Source organism: Saimiri boliviensis, chromosome 7 (genome assembly GCF_048565385.1).
Source record: "Saimiri boliviensis isolate mSaiBol1 chromosome 7, mSaiBol1.pri, whole genome shotgun sequence".
Classification (NCBI taxonomy): domain Eukaryota; kingdom Metazoa; phylum Chordata; class Mammalia; order Primates; family Cebidae; genus Saimiri; species Saimiri boliviensis.
Genome location: NC_133455.1, coordinates 126,408,500 through 126,421,628, shown reverse-complemented (window position 1 = coordinate 126,421,628; position 13,129 = coordinate 126,408,500). Strand labels below are relative to the sequence as shown.

At 44.8% G+C, this 13,129-nt stretch overlaps 1 pseudogene; it reads right to left on the bottom strand.

Annotated features, from left to right (window-relative positions):
- Positions 1–11,251: 11,251 nt before the first annotated feature.
- Positions 11,252–13,129, bottom strand: LOC141585022 (coiled-coil domain-containing protein 181-like; annotated as a pseudogene).

Here is a 13,129-nt window from a genome sequence, read left to right as displayed (position 1 = left end):
CCAGGCACTGGTGTCCTAGCCCAGTGCAGTTACTGCATCTCATTATGTAGGCTGGTGACAATGTATGGCCGGGTCAAGGGAACCCAGTGGTGAAAGAATCCAGGAATCCCAGAAGTCAAACAGGTGTGGGTTATTCACGACCACCTGGGTTCTGAACTGTGGAGGATGGAGCTCAGCAGCCATAGCCCTCATCGGTTTTGTTTTTGTTTCTGTTTTTGTTTTTTTGAGATGGAGTGTTGCTCTGTTGCCCAGACAGTGGCGTGATCTCAGCTCACTGTAACCTCTACTTCCCCAGTTCAAGTGATTCTCCTACCTCAGCCTCCCAAGTAGCACACAGGCGTGCACCACCACGTCCAGCTAATTTTTGTATTTTTAGTAGAGATGGGGTTTCACCCTGTTGGCCAGGCTGGTCTCAAACGTCTGGACTCAAGTGATCCACCTGCCTCGCCCTCCCAAAGTGCTGGGATTACAGGCGTGAGCTGCTGTGCCTGGCTTCACAGCCCTCATCTTTAAGTGAGTCTTGCCCTGTCCAGACAGGTACATGTCTGCTTCCTCTGGGAAAGGAGTCGTTTTCTTCACTCTTCTGAGAAGGCAGCAAGGTAACCTGGAGCTGAAGGAGCCTCAGTCCTTAGCTTTGCCACTAACAGCCTTGCAGTCTTGGGCAAGTCACTCACCTCCCTGGACTTGAGTTATGTGGGGCCCTTCTAGCCACAAAATCTCAGGCCCAGCCCCTCAACCTGGATTTCAGTTCCAGTGCCCACACACGCAGGTGCAGTCCTGAGTGTGACTGGAGCAGGGCAAGGCTGCCCTGACCTCAGTCCAGGTGAGTCAGTCCAGTGTTTCAGGGACTCCCTTGTTCAGGTCCTGGCCTTCAGGCACGTGAACTGATTTGTACCCCTGCTCCCTGCTGTAGGGTGAGGACCACCCTTCAGTCCAGCCCTTTTTCCTGGGGCCTCTGACTAGTTCTCAGCAGGGATATGTTGTGGGAAATCAGGTGTCAGCATCAGTAGAGTGAGATACTCAAGAACCAGCCCCCTGGCATGTGCTGGCCTGTCTGCCACTGGGGTAAAGGCCATGGGACAGGAAGCGGAACTCGCCCGAGGGACACGGATAGTCTACTTCCGGTCAGCTCTCCATCTGGGCCCAGCCTCACACAACGGCCACACCTGAGCCCCGGTCCAGGTATCCAAAGGACATGGGCAAATGCCTCAGGTATTTTCTCCACCCCAGAACATTACCGGTCGGAAGCGGCTGACACTGTGTGTGACTAAGCAGAATAACACAAGAGGAGGCAGACAGGCTGCAAACACACAAGCAAGACCTTGGCTCTACCACTCAGCCGCACTGTGGGAAAGACTCTTCCTCTCTCGCAACATCAGTTCCCCACTTTGTAAAGTGGACCTTTCTGGGTATGGGTGACTATGGATTCATACCTCAGAACTGAGCCCTGAGTGAGTGCAGACAGCGTCTGACACGCGCATGGGATATAAATACCATTCCACAGTCTTCTTTCTCCCTGATCACTCTCTCCCTGCCTTGCTGCTTCTGGATTCCCTGGTGGTCCCTCATCCCTTACTGCATCCTCAGGACCCTAAACTGCTTCCAGACACAATCTGGATCTCATCCTACTGGCCTTGAACAGCCCCCAGCCATTCACGCCTCCAGCTCCTCTATCATCTTTCACCCTCTCCAGACCTCAGCCCCACAGATCAACAGCAGAAACAAATGTCTAAGGCCACTCGCCCCTGCGAACATTGTTTTTTCTTGTGTAGACAGTGTTCTAGATGTCTCTTCTGCATTGTTAATTGGAGATGGCATGAGGACTAATTTAAATAGTTCTTCGTGTGAGTTATTAGCAATAATGTTTTAATCCTGTAGTCCACAACACTTTGTTTACACCTCATTTTTTAGCATTAATTAAAGTTTGACTTAATTTTTAATATACCTCTTTCCTATCAAATATTTCCGAAATTCTTTGTTGACTTGGAGGTCTTACTCAACTTTTTATCCCCCCTAGTGATTAACATAGTATATTGTACAGAGTAAACATTTAGTTAATGTGACTGAATGAAATTGTTGACTGGCGATTTTCAGTTTCTTCTTTTTCCCTTGAGGGAAACAAAGTCCCAGGGGTATGAAGTGATTCCCAACACTCCCCTCCTCCCCAGCAACCAGTATAGCCAGGTTTCTTTAAAAAAGGCCTCAGGGTCAGGATTCCTTGATAATGCAGAATGTGATGTATACTGGATTTATTATAATTTAGAGTAGGCCTTAAATTGTGTAGAGTAATGACAGTGCGCAGACCTGTAAACTTTTTTAAAAAAAATTGTGGCTTAAACACTTTTATTTTTTAAAATATTTTTTTAAGAAATAGCCGGGCGCGGTGGCTCAAGCCTGTAATCCCAGCACTTTGGGAGGCCGAGGCGGGTGGATCACGAAGTCAAGAGATCGAGACCAACATAGTCAACATGGTGAAACCCCGTCTCCACTAAAAATACTAAAAATTAGCTGGGCATGGTGGCGCATGCCTATAATCCCAGCTACTCGGGAGGCTGAGGCAGGAGAATTGCCTGAACCCAGGAGGCGGAGGTTGCGGTGAGCCGAGATCGCGCCATTGCACTCCAGCCTGGGTAACAAGAGTGAAACTCCGTCTCAAAAAAAAAAAAAAAGAAAAGAAATAGAGACAGGGTTTTGCCTTGTTGCCCAGGCTCGTCTTGAACTCCTGGGCACTAGTGATTCACCCACCCTGGCCTCCCAATGTGCTGGGATTAGAGGCGTGAGTCACTACACCTGGCCAATTTTAGCTTTAAGTTAAATTATTGCTGTTTAAAAGTTTAAGTAGTATGAATTTCAGTACTGTGATGAAAACCGGCTTTGAGATCCTGTGTCTGGAGTTCTTAACCAATCCTTTTATTTTCTTTCTTCCAGATACTTTGATTTTGCAGATGTTTGTGTGAAGATTCCTGAAGCAATTGCTCAAGCGTCCAAGGAAGCTGGAGTTGGAAAATGCATCCATGTTTCGCATTTGAATGCAGATGTGAGAAGTTCCTCTAAATATTTGAGAAATAAGGTAAGTAACAAATTGATTTGGGAAGTGATTCACAGAGCCAGAGTTTCTTGGCCCATTTGAAACATGATTTCAGTGAGAAGCGTTTATCATCGACACATCTAGAATTAAAAGGTTCTCTGATTCCCCGCATCCAGAACTAGGTGTGTGTGTGTGTGTGTGATGTTTTGACATTTTGGTTGAGTGCCTTCTGTTTGCAGGAAACTGTGCTAAGGGGCTTCAGAGCTGGCTAGACCATGTTACTAATGGAATTCAGAAACTTAAAGTTTCTTTGAGGCATCACTGAATTACACAGAATTCATCCCAGAAAGCAGAATATCATTTCTGCCAAAGGAATCATACCTGTGTCATCTACCATGGTTAAAGGACCATCTTTCTTTCTCACCCTTTGCATTGTAATGGTTTTATGCCACTCTTAAAAGGGCAATGTGAAGGCTCAGAAGGACAGGGATTAATATTTGCCAGGGAAGATGCCTATTCACATAGTACTTACACTCCTTTCACTCCCAGAAATGCCATACCTAGAGGCTGACCACTGTAGTTTGGAGTCAGTCTGTAACCTGAGTGAAACGTCTTCATTATTAGGGACTTAGAAGGGATATCAGTGTCTGTCAGTGCCCTTAACATTTGGATTCTGCCATATGGAAACCAGTTTTGAGTCATACTGATAAAGACAACAGAGGTCCTTCATAATGGTTCCAAGTTTTTGATTCACTACATTAATTTACTGGATAAACTATTCATGAAGCACCTACTGTGTATCATATATTGTGTTAAGCACTGTGGATACAGTAATAAATAGAATAGACTTGGCCCTAGCCCATGTTAAGTTTCTAGTACACAGTTTGCTACTTTGCAACATTTGGTACATCTGAAATTATTTTAATTAAAATAATTTATATTTTATATATTTTATATAAATAATTTATATTTTAATTAAAATAATTTCAGATGTACCAAATGTTGCAAAGTAGCAAACTGTGCCAAAGGGGCAGATAATGGAGGAGAGAGGGCACTTTATCAGTTAGGAGCATTTAATTGCTAGCATCAGAAAAGCCAATGTAAACTGGCTTAAAAAGGGGGAGTTTGGCCGGGCGCGGTGGCTCAAGCCTGTAATCCCAGCACTTTGGGAGGCCGAGGCGGGTGGATCACGAGGTCGAGAGATCGAGACCATCCTGGTCAACATGGTGAAACCCCGTCTCTACTAAAAATACCAAAAAAAAAATTAGCTGGGCATGGTGGCACGTGCCTGTAATCCCAGCTACTCAGGAGGCTGAGGCAGGAGAATTGCCTGAACCCAGGAGGCGGAGGTTGTGGTGAGCCGAGATCGTGCCATTGCACTCCAGCCCGGGTAACAAGAGCGAAACTCCGTCTCAAAAAAAAAAAAATAAATAAAATAAATAAATAAATAAACAAAAAATAAAAACCAATAATAAAAAAAAATCTAGCAATAGGAAACCTTAGCCACAGATTGTGTCAGGGTTTGTTAGGGCTCCTTGCTTCTCTGACTCCCAGCTTTGACTTTCTCTTTTTGTGGCTCTGTTTCTCATAGTCACAGAGCTAATATAGCACATCCAGGTTTCACAATTTCATGCTATGCTGAAGAAAGGAAGAAAATAAGAGACGGAATACTTGTGCCTGCCTCTGCTGAAACATTCATAAAATCGTCTAAATTTCATGACTGTTTGAAAGGGCATGGGAGGTGTCAGTGGTGAGGAAAAGAGAAGAGTCAGAGATGTCCAGCCCTCTGGCTAAAGCCGTTGGGTAGATGATAGTACTGTTGAGTAAGATGGGAAATATTTGCGAGGGACTAGGCTGTAGGGCAGTGATCCTTAGCCTTACTTGCACATTAGAACCACTGAGGGAGCTTTTAAAAATTCTGATGCCTAGTCTGTTCTTCAGACCAATTAAAACAATCTCTGGGGTTGCAACGTTGGCACCAGTATCTTTTAACTCTCTCTAGGTAATTCCGAGTGCAGCAAAGATGGAGAGAGTGGAAGATCATTGAGTTTTGGACTCATGTTTCAGGTGCATTTCAGATGTGTGTCAATCTTCCAGGTAACTGGTACATAGGGTTTCTGATCCTGGAGGTCAGAAGAGAGGTCTGGGTTGGAGACAGAAATGTAGTTACCAGCATTGTTGTTAATTGAAGTAATGGGAAGGGATAAGATGGCTGAAGATTGATAAGAAGTTTCGGATTGGGCCCAGAACATACCAACGGTTAATGATCTGGTAGAGAAGGAGGCATCTGCAGAAACCCGAACCAATCAAAGACTAAGCAGGATGTGATAAGGCAGACGGGAAACCAGGAGAGTGCAATGCTAGGGAAGCCAAGGCAAGGCAGTCTCGCAGTAGGAAGTGAATACTTATGAATGTAAGTCCCAATACTGGGACTAGATCTCAAGTTTCCTAAAACCATCCAGTGTTCTTTGCGCTGCTTGACATGGATCAAGCCTGTGGGACTTTTCCTGGCACCACGTGGGTGGCCCAGAATCCAGGCAACAAGCTCCCCTTGCAGTCTCAATGAGATGAGGGCAAGAGTCACACAAGTGACCAGTGCAGTCAGAAAATCCCTCCAGGAGTGAGCCACGATCTGGGGATGGGAATGCCAGGGCCCCGTGCCAGGAAGGCCCCGGAGCCCATGGCTTTGCCTCTGACCTCTGGCCTGGCTTCCACAGGTCCTGCATGATCACATTGCCTACCGCTATGAGGTTCTGGAGATGATCGGGAAAGGGTCCTTTGGACAGGTGGCCAAGTGCTTGGATCACAAAAACAATGAGCTGGTGGCCCTGAAAATCATCAAGAACAAGAAGAGGTGTGGCTTGGGGGGTGGCATAGGCCACAGAGGAGGGACTGCGTGCCTCCGGCTCCTGAAGAATGACAGCCCTTCCTGACTCTGCCTCTCCCTCCCATCTCCCTTTGGCTTTCCCTTCTCTCACTCTACCTGTCTGATTCCATGAGGGGGAAAGAGGAGGTGAGAACGTGGCGTTTCCAGTGCTTCCTCCCACTAGACAGTCTTGCCGGGGTCCTGGGGAGGGGCTGATGGCTGCAGTGTGACCTGACACTGATGTTTCGGTCTCTCCTTCCCCCGCTCCCTGCCACTCCCAATCACGTCAGATTTCACCAGCAGGCCCTGGTGGAGCTGAAGATCCTGGAGGCTCTCAGAAGGAAGGACAGAGACAATGCCTGCAATGTGGTGCACATGAAGGACTTCTTCTACTTTCGCAGTCACTTCTGCATCACCTTCGAACTCCTGGGGTCAGCTCCTTTTCTTCCTAACCCATTTGCTCTGGAAAAGTTACCTAAGTGATAGAAGGGAAACGTGGCGGTCAGAACACTAGATTTTTCTGGACGTGAATATTTAATAACTAGAATGGACCTGACAGTCACTCAGTTATCCAGAAGGCCCAGGAGCAAGGAGGCTGGGACGAATGTGGGCCATCTCGATATGCCTGTCACCTGCCAGCGTGCCTGTGACATACCTCCCTGGTGCTGCGGACTGAGCTAGGTGATATAACCAAAACAAGCCCTCTTTCCTCAAGAGCTAAACTGAAATAGTCAAAAGGACTTTTCTTTGTTTGCTGTCATATTCTGCACTCATTGGCTGTCAGACCTGATCGTACAGAGGCTGAAACCCAAAGGAACAGGCAGCTGGCTGCTCAGGGTGGGAAAAGGCTTTCGATTTTGAGTAAATAAGGACAAGAGCAGATATATTTGGTAAGAGAGCAGAGCCTGACTTAAATAGATCGGCGTGGCCTGGCTGAATATTGGAGCTGACAAGGCCTGCTAATTGCAAGGGCATGCTAATTTGATTATTTTTCTCTCTGGGAAGACCATCTGATGCAATTTATATAAAACTAGAAACCCAGAATGCATTTAGCAAAGGAGAATAATCAGGGGTGAGCTCTCAGAGTGTTACTGGATTCAGCAAGCTGGCAGCTCAGTGCTCCCATGATGCTAAAATTCTAGGATCCGGCTACATTTAAATTAGCAAGTAAGGTGACACTCTCCTCATCATGTCATATTACAAAGTATGGTCGAGTCTCTGATATGCAGAGGTAAATTATCTTCTCTGTGGCCAAAAGGACAGCCCAGTCTACCTTTCTTGGCCATGAATCACAGTGCACAGTTAGGATGTCATTATGCTTAAAGAGCTCTGGGAGGTCAGAGGGCCAGGGGTGGGCAGGGGGAATCCAAAGCCCAAAGCCCAGAGAGATGAGGGAGTTGCCCAGGTGACTAGTTAGGATGGGGCCAGAGCCAGGTCTCACATCTCCATTGCAGCCCTCAAAAATGAAAGGCAACCAGGCATGGTGGCTCACGCTTATAATCCCAGCACTTTGGGAAGCCGAGGCAGGTGGATCACTTGAGGTCGGGAGTTCGAGACTAGCCTGGCCAACATGGTGAAACCCTATCTCTACTAAAGATATAAAAATTAGCTGGACGTGGTGGTGCGTGCCTGTAATCCCAACTATTTGGGAGGCTGAGGCAGGAGAATCTCTTGAACCTGGGAGGCGGAGGTTGCAGTGAGCTGAGATCATGCCACTGTACTCCAGCCTGGGCAACAGAGCAAGACTCTGTCTCAAAAAAGGAAAAAAAAAAAAGAATGAATGGCTTCTGGTTGGGCACAGGGACTCACATTTCTAATCTCAGCACTTTGAAAGGCCAAGTTGGGAGGTCACTTGAGGCCAAAAGTTTGAGACCAGCCTGAACAACATAGCAACCCCATCTCTTAAAAAAAAGAAAATTGCCAGGCGCGGTGGCTCAAGCCTGTAATCCCAGCACTTTGGGAGGCCGAGGCGGGTGGATCACGAGATCAAGAGATCGAGACCATCCTGGTCAACATGGTGAAACCCTATCTCTACTAAAAATACAAAAAATTAGCTGGGCATGGTGGCGCGTGCCTGTAATCCCAGCTACTCAGGAGGCTGAGGCAGGAGAATTGCCTGAACCCAGGAGGCGGAGGTTGCGGTGAGCCGAGATCGCGCCATTGCACTCCAGCCTGGGTAACAAGAGCGAAACTCCGTCTCAAAAAAATAAATAAATAAATAAAATAAAATAAAACAAGAAAGTTGTATCCAAATGCTATAAGGGTGCTTTCAAGCTCTCATATTCTGTAGATATGGAATTACCCAAGAACGGTGAGTCCCAAAACTAACTAAATGCGTATCCAAATTGCCTTGGGGCTCTGAAAAAATTATAATTTCCAGGGCCTCACCCCACATGTTCCTAATCCAGATTTCTGGGAAGTAGCTAGGAGCCTGCACTTCAGAAACCATAGTCATTCTGAAGTTTGGAATTTGCTGACCCAGATCCTCTAGGTTTTATACTTTTTCTATCTAGGATCCAAAAAGTAGCCCTGGTGTACATTTTCACAGCGTTTACTGAACTCAATTTAATAGTGCATTCCTTTGCCTTCTATAAGGTTTGCTATACAGAACATGTATCGTTAGAGAGACATTATCTGTTCTGTGTCAGTCACTGTCCTGGGTACCAGGAACAAAAAATGAATATTCTCTATCGTCAGCTTGCTTACCAACTAATGCAAGAGACAGAAAGATAAAAATAATATGATGAGTACAATGATTAGAGATAAACATGGCTGTGTTCCGGACACATAACCGAGGGACTTTGGGAGCAGCCTTTGAGGTAGTGGAGGCTGTCACAGGAAGCTTCTCAAGGCTGAAGAAAGGACTGCTAGATGGATGTTTCCAAATGCTTGGCAGATCAATTTTTTTTTCAGGGGAACACATTTCCAAGTTTATTAATAAATAATATAATAAAAGACACAGATAAAGAGATACACAAGGCCAAGTATTTGGGAAGGGATGTGAAGCTTCCATGCCCTCTTGGGGGCATGCCACATTTTCAATACCGCATTTCCCATAACCTGGAAGTTCTCTGTACCCTGCAGCTCAGGGATTTTTATGAAGGCTTCATCACATAGATTATTAACTCAATCTCTAGCCCTTTCCCCTTCCTAGAAGAAAGGAGTTAGAACTGTAAGTTCCAAGCTTCTAATCATGGCTTAGTCTTTCTGGCAGCCAGCTCCTGTCCAGGAGCTCACCAAGAGTCATCTCACCAGAACAAAGAGAGTCCTGTCACCTAAGAAGTTCCCGGGGATTAGGAGTTCCATGTCAGAAGCCAGAATAAAAGGTCAATTATTAGAGCAAGAGATACATGTGGAACCCCTATCCCTCAAGAAATTAAAAAGGTTTTAGGAGCTCTGTGCCAAATACTAGGGGTAGAGACCTCTATCTATTTCTTACTGTTTCTTGTACATGCTCATATACAATCATAGATATCATTAATTTGAAGAAAAAATAAGACTTTAAATTACACCCAGTGTTAGCCATTCACTCTCGCACACTGTTGGAGGAGCAGACAGAGCATTCACTCTCGCACGCTGTTGGAGGAGCAGACAGAACGTTCACTCTCGCACACTGTTGGAGAGCAGACAGAGCGTTCACTCACACACTGTTGGAGGAGCAGATAGAGCGTTCACTCTCGCACGCTGTTGGAGGAGCAGACAGAGCGTTCACTCTCGCACACTGTTGGAGGAGCAGATAGAGCGTTCACTCACACACTGTTGGAGAGCAGAGCGTTCACTCTCGCACACTGTTGGAGGAGCAGAGAGAGCGTTCACTCTCGCACACTGTTGGAGGAACTACAGATTCATATTATCTTTCGGGAGGTTACTTTTGCATCTTTAACCAAACATTTCACTTTGAACCTTCAAAAATTATAAATTCCCTTCTAAAGAACCTGTCCTACAGATTACTGATGTTCCCTCAGAACAAACATCTTCACTGCAGCACTGTTAACTAGGCAACATCAGAACCAACCTAAACATCTACAAATGAAAACTGGTTTAATAAATTAACCTTGTAATACCACACAGCTATTTGAAAAGAGAGATTTAAATGTAATGGCTTAGAAAGAGGTCCATGATGAAGTAAGTGGAAAAAACTGAGTAATAAAACTTTTGAGATGTAAATAGATAAGTATGAATAAGATATAAAAGGATTTGCACCACACTGTTAAAAGTGGCTATCACTAGAGATGAACCTGGAAGAGCCTGGGATAGAATTTTCAACATTTTACTTTACATATATATCTTTTTAAAATAAGGATATGGATGATTTTAAATTTTTTCTTTGGATTTTGTTTCAATTCTTAAATTTTTTTTAAATTAAATAATTTGTTATGGCCGGGCGCGGTGGCTCAAGCCTGTAATCCCAGCACTTTGGGAGGCCGAGGCGGGTGGATCACGAGGTCAAGAGATCGAGACCATCCTGGTCAACATGGTGAAACCCCGTCTCTACTAAAAATACAAAAAAAAAATTAGCTGGGCATGTTGGCGCGTGCCTGTAATCCCAGCTACTCAGGAGGCTGAGGCAGGAGAATTGCTTGAACCCAGGAGGCGGAGGTTGCGGTGAGCTGAGATCGCACCATTGCACTCCAGCCTGGGTAACAAGAGCGAAACTCCGTCTCAAAAAAAAAAAAAAAAAAAAAATTAAATAATTTGTGGTCTTTAATTTGCTACAGATCTTTTTTTTTTTTTTTTTTTTTTGAGACGGAGTTTCGCTCTTGTTACCCAGGCTGGAGTGCAATGGCGCGATCTCGGCTCACCGCAACCTCCGCCTCCTGGGTTCAAGCAATTCTCCTGCCTCAGCCTCCTGAGTAGCTGGGATTACAGGCACGCGCCACCATGCCCAGCTAATTTTTTTTTTTTGTATTTTTAGTAGAGACGGGGGTTTCACCTTGTTGACCAGGATGGTCTCGATCTCTCGACCTCGTGATCCACCCGCCTCGGCCTCCCAAAGTGCTGGGATTACAGGCTTGAGCCACCGCGCCCGGCTAATTTGCCACAGATCTATGTGAGATTTCTATACATCTGGTCTTAAGTGAGGCCAGTCTGTAGGGTTTTGTGTGTGTATCTTTATCCTGTTTGAATACCAAAGTTACATCTTGAAAAAATGAATTGATTGTCTCTTATTTTCTGTTCCATCGAAGTCTGAACAAAATAGCAATCATTTTTTATTTTCACAAGGCCTCTTAGAACCTAATTGTAAAGTCATCTTCATGTTGCATCTTTGGCAAGGGTAGTTCTTGAACCACTTTTCTACTTCTTCCATGGGCTGTCAGTGTGATACCCAGATTCCCTTCCATAAGTAAGTTCAGCTTTCATATCTGTATGAACTTATTTTTCAGAGAATTTTTACTCTGCTGTTCATGTCTTCAATTTGCTCTGCTCACTGAATTCTCTTCATTTCTAAGACCTGCTCTCTTTTCTTTTGCAACCATGCTTTAAATACTGTGTCATTCTCTTTTTTCTTGTTTTTTGTTTGTTTGTTTGTTTGTTTTTTGTTTGTTTGTTGTTTTCTTTTTTTTTTTTGAGACGGAGTTTCGCTCTTGTTACCCAGGCTGGAGCGCAATGGCGCGATCTCGGCTCACCGCAACCTCCGCCTCCTGGGTTCAGGCAATTCTCCTGCCTCAGCCTCCTGAGTAGCTGGGACTACAGGCACGCGCCACCATACCCAGCTAATTTTTTGTATTTTTAGTAGAGACGGGGTTTCACCATGTTGACCGGGATGGTCTCGATCTCTTGACCTTGTGATCCACCTGCCTCAGCCTCCCAAAGTGCTGGGATTACAGGCTTGAGCCACCGCGCCCGGCCCATTCTCTCTTTTTTCTTTCTCTTCTTCTATTTTCCGTTGCTCTTCCTCTCTTTTCAGCTCTTCTCTTTTTTGTTCTAGTTGTTTTTATAGTTCTTTCTGTTGAGGGAAAAGACAGTATATTGAGATCACTGGTGAGACATGTGATTAGATTTCCCATTCCCTTTACTTCGACCTGAGTTGGCAGCAGAACTTGGACAAGTCTTGCAGATGAGTGGTGGCTGAGGAATATAAGCCAGTGGCTCTCCTGTTGATGAGTGTGTGGCAGCATGAATCTTTGCTGCAGAATCTTCTTTCTTGATGCCACTGACATAGGAATTGGAAGATCTGGTAACAACTGCTGAGGGTCATTTTCTGTATTATTTGCATTAGTAATGCAGGCAAAAACTGCTGACTCTCAATGTCTTGTAAATTCAGAAGTTCAAATTTTCCATCTCTCTCTATGAGTATTGTCCTATCCTTGTTTATTTCACAACTTCCATTAGTAAGTGACAGGAGCACATTTTCTTGTCCAAAATCATTGGAAGTACATAACTGTGACAGTTTCCCAAACATATTCTTTTCATTTTCAGAATAATTTTATAAGTATTAATTAGTGTCTTCTAGTGAAGGAACTTTCAGATCAACTAATTTGTCCTTGAACTTAAGTTTTCACTTGCTTTTATCATTCAAGGTTCTTGATTCTGTAGAAGCTTGTTAGCTTATACAATTTTCTTTTCTTTTTTGAGATGGAGTTTTGCTCTTGTTACCCAGGCTGGAGTGCAGTGGTGCGATCTCGGCTCACCGCAACCTCCGCCTCCTGGGTTCAGGCAATTCTCCTGCCTCAGCCTCCCGAGTAGCTGGGATTACAGGCACGCGCCACCATGCCCAGCTAATTTTTTGTATTTTTAGTAGAGACGAGGTTTCACCATGTTGACCAGGATGGTCTCTATCCCTTGACCTTGTGATCCACCCGCTTCGGGCTTCCAAAGTGCTGGGATTACAGGTGTGAGCTACTGCACCTGGCCCAATTTTCTTAATAATATATCTCCTTACTTCCTCATCCTCTTCCTTCTCCAAGTCTTTCTGGCTTTCTAGTTTGGATTCCTCGAAAGAGTTTTCACTATTTAAATCTGATATAGGATACTTGGTACAGAAACGAAGACATTTCTTCTTGGCGAGACCTCATCCTGCACTGATTTGTCAGGATCAGAAAGCTGTTTGTGTGTTCTATTGCTGTTTCATTCTCTTTTAAGTCTTCATTAATATTGTCTTCCTTCAAACAAGTCATCTCTATTATGCTGGTATCACTTTTATCATTTTCACTAATTATCCACTCCAGGTTCTTTTCAAAGTCATCTTCATAGTCTTCCATTTCTTTTGAATCAGTATCTTTATTTTCATTCAT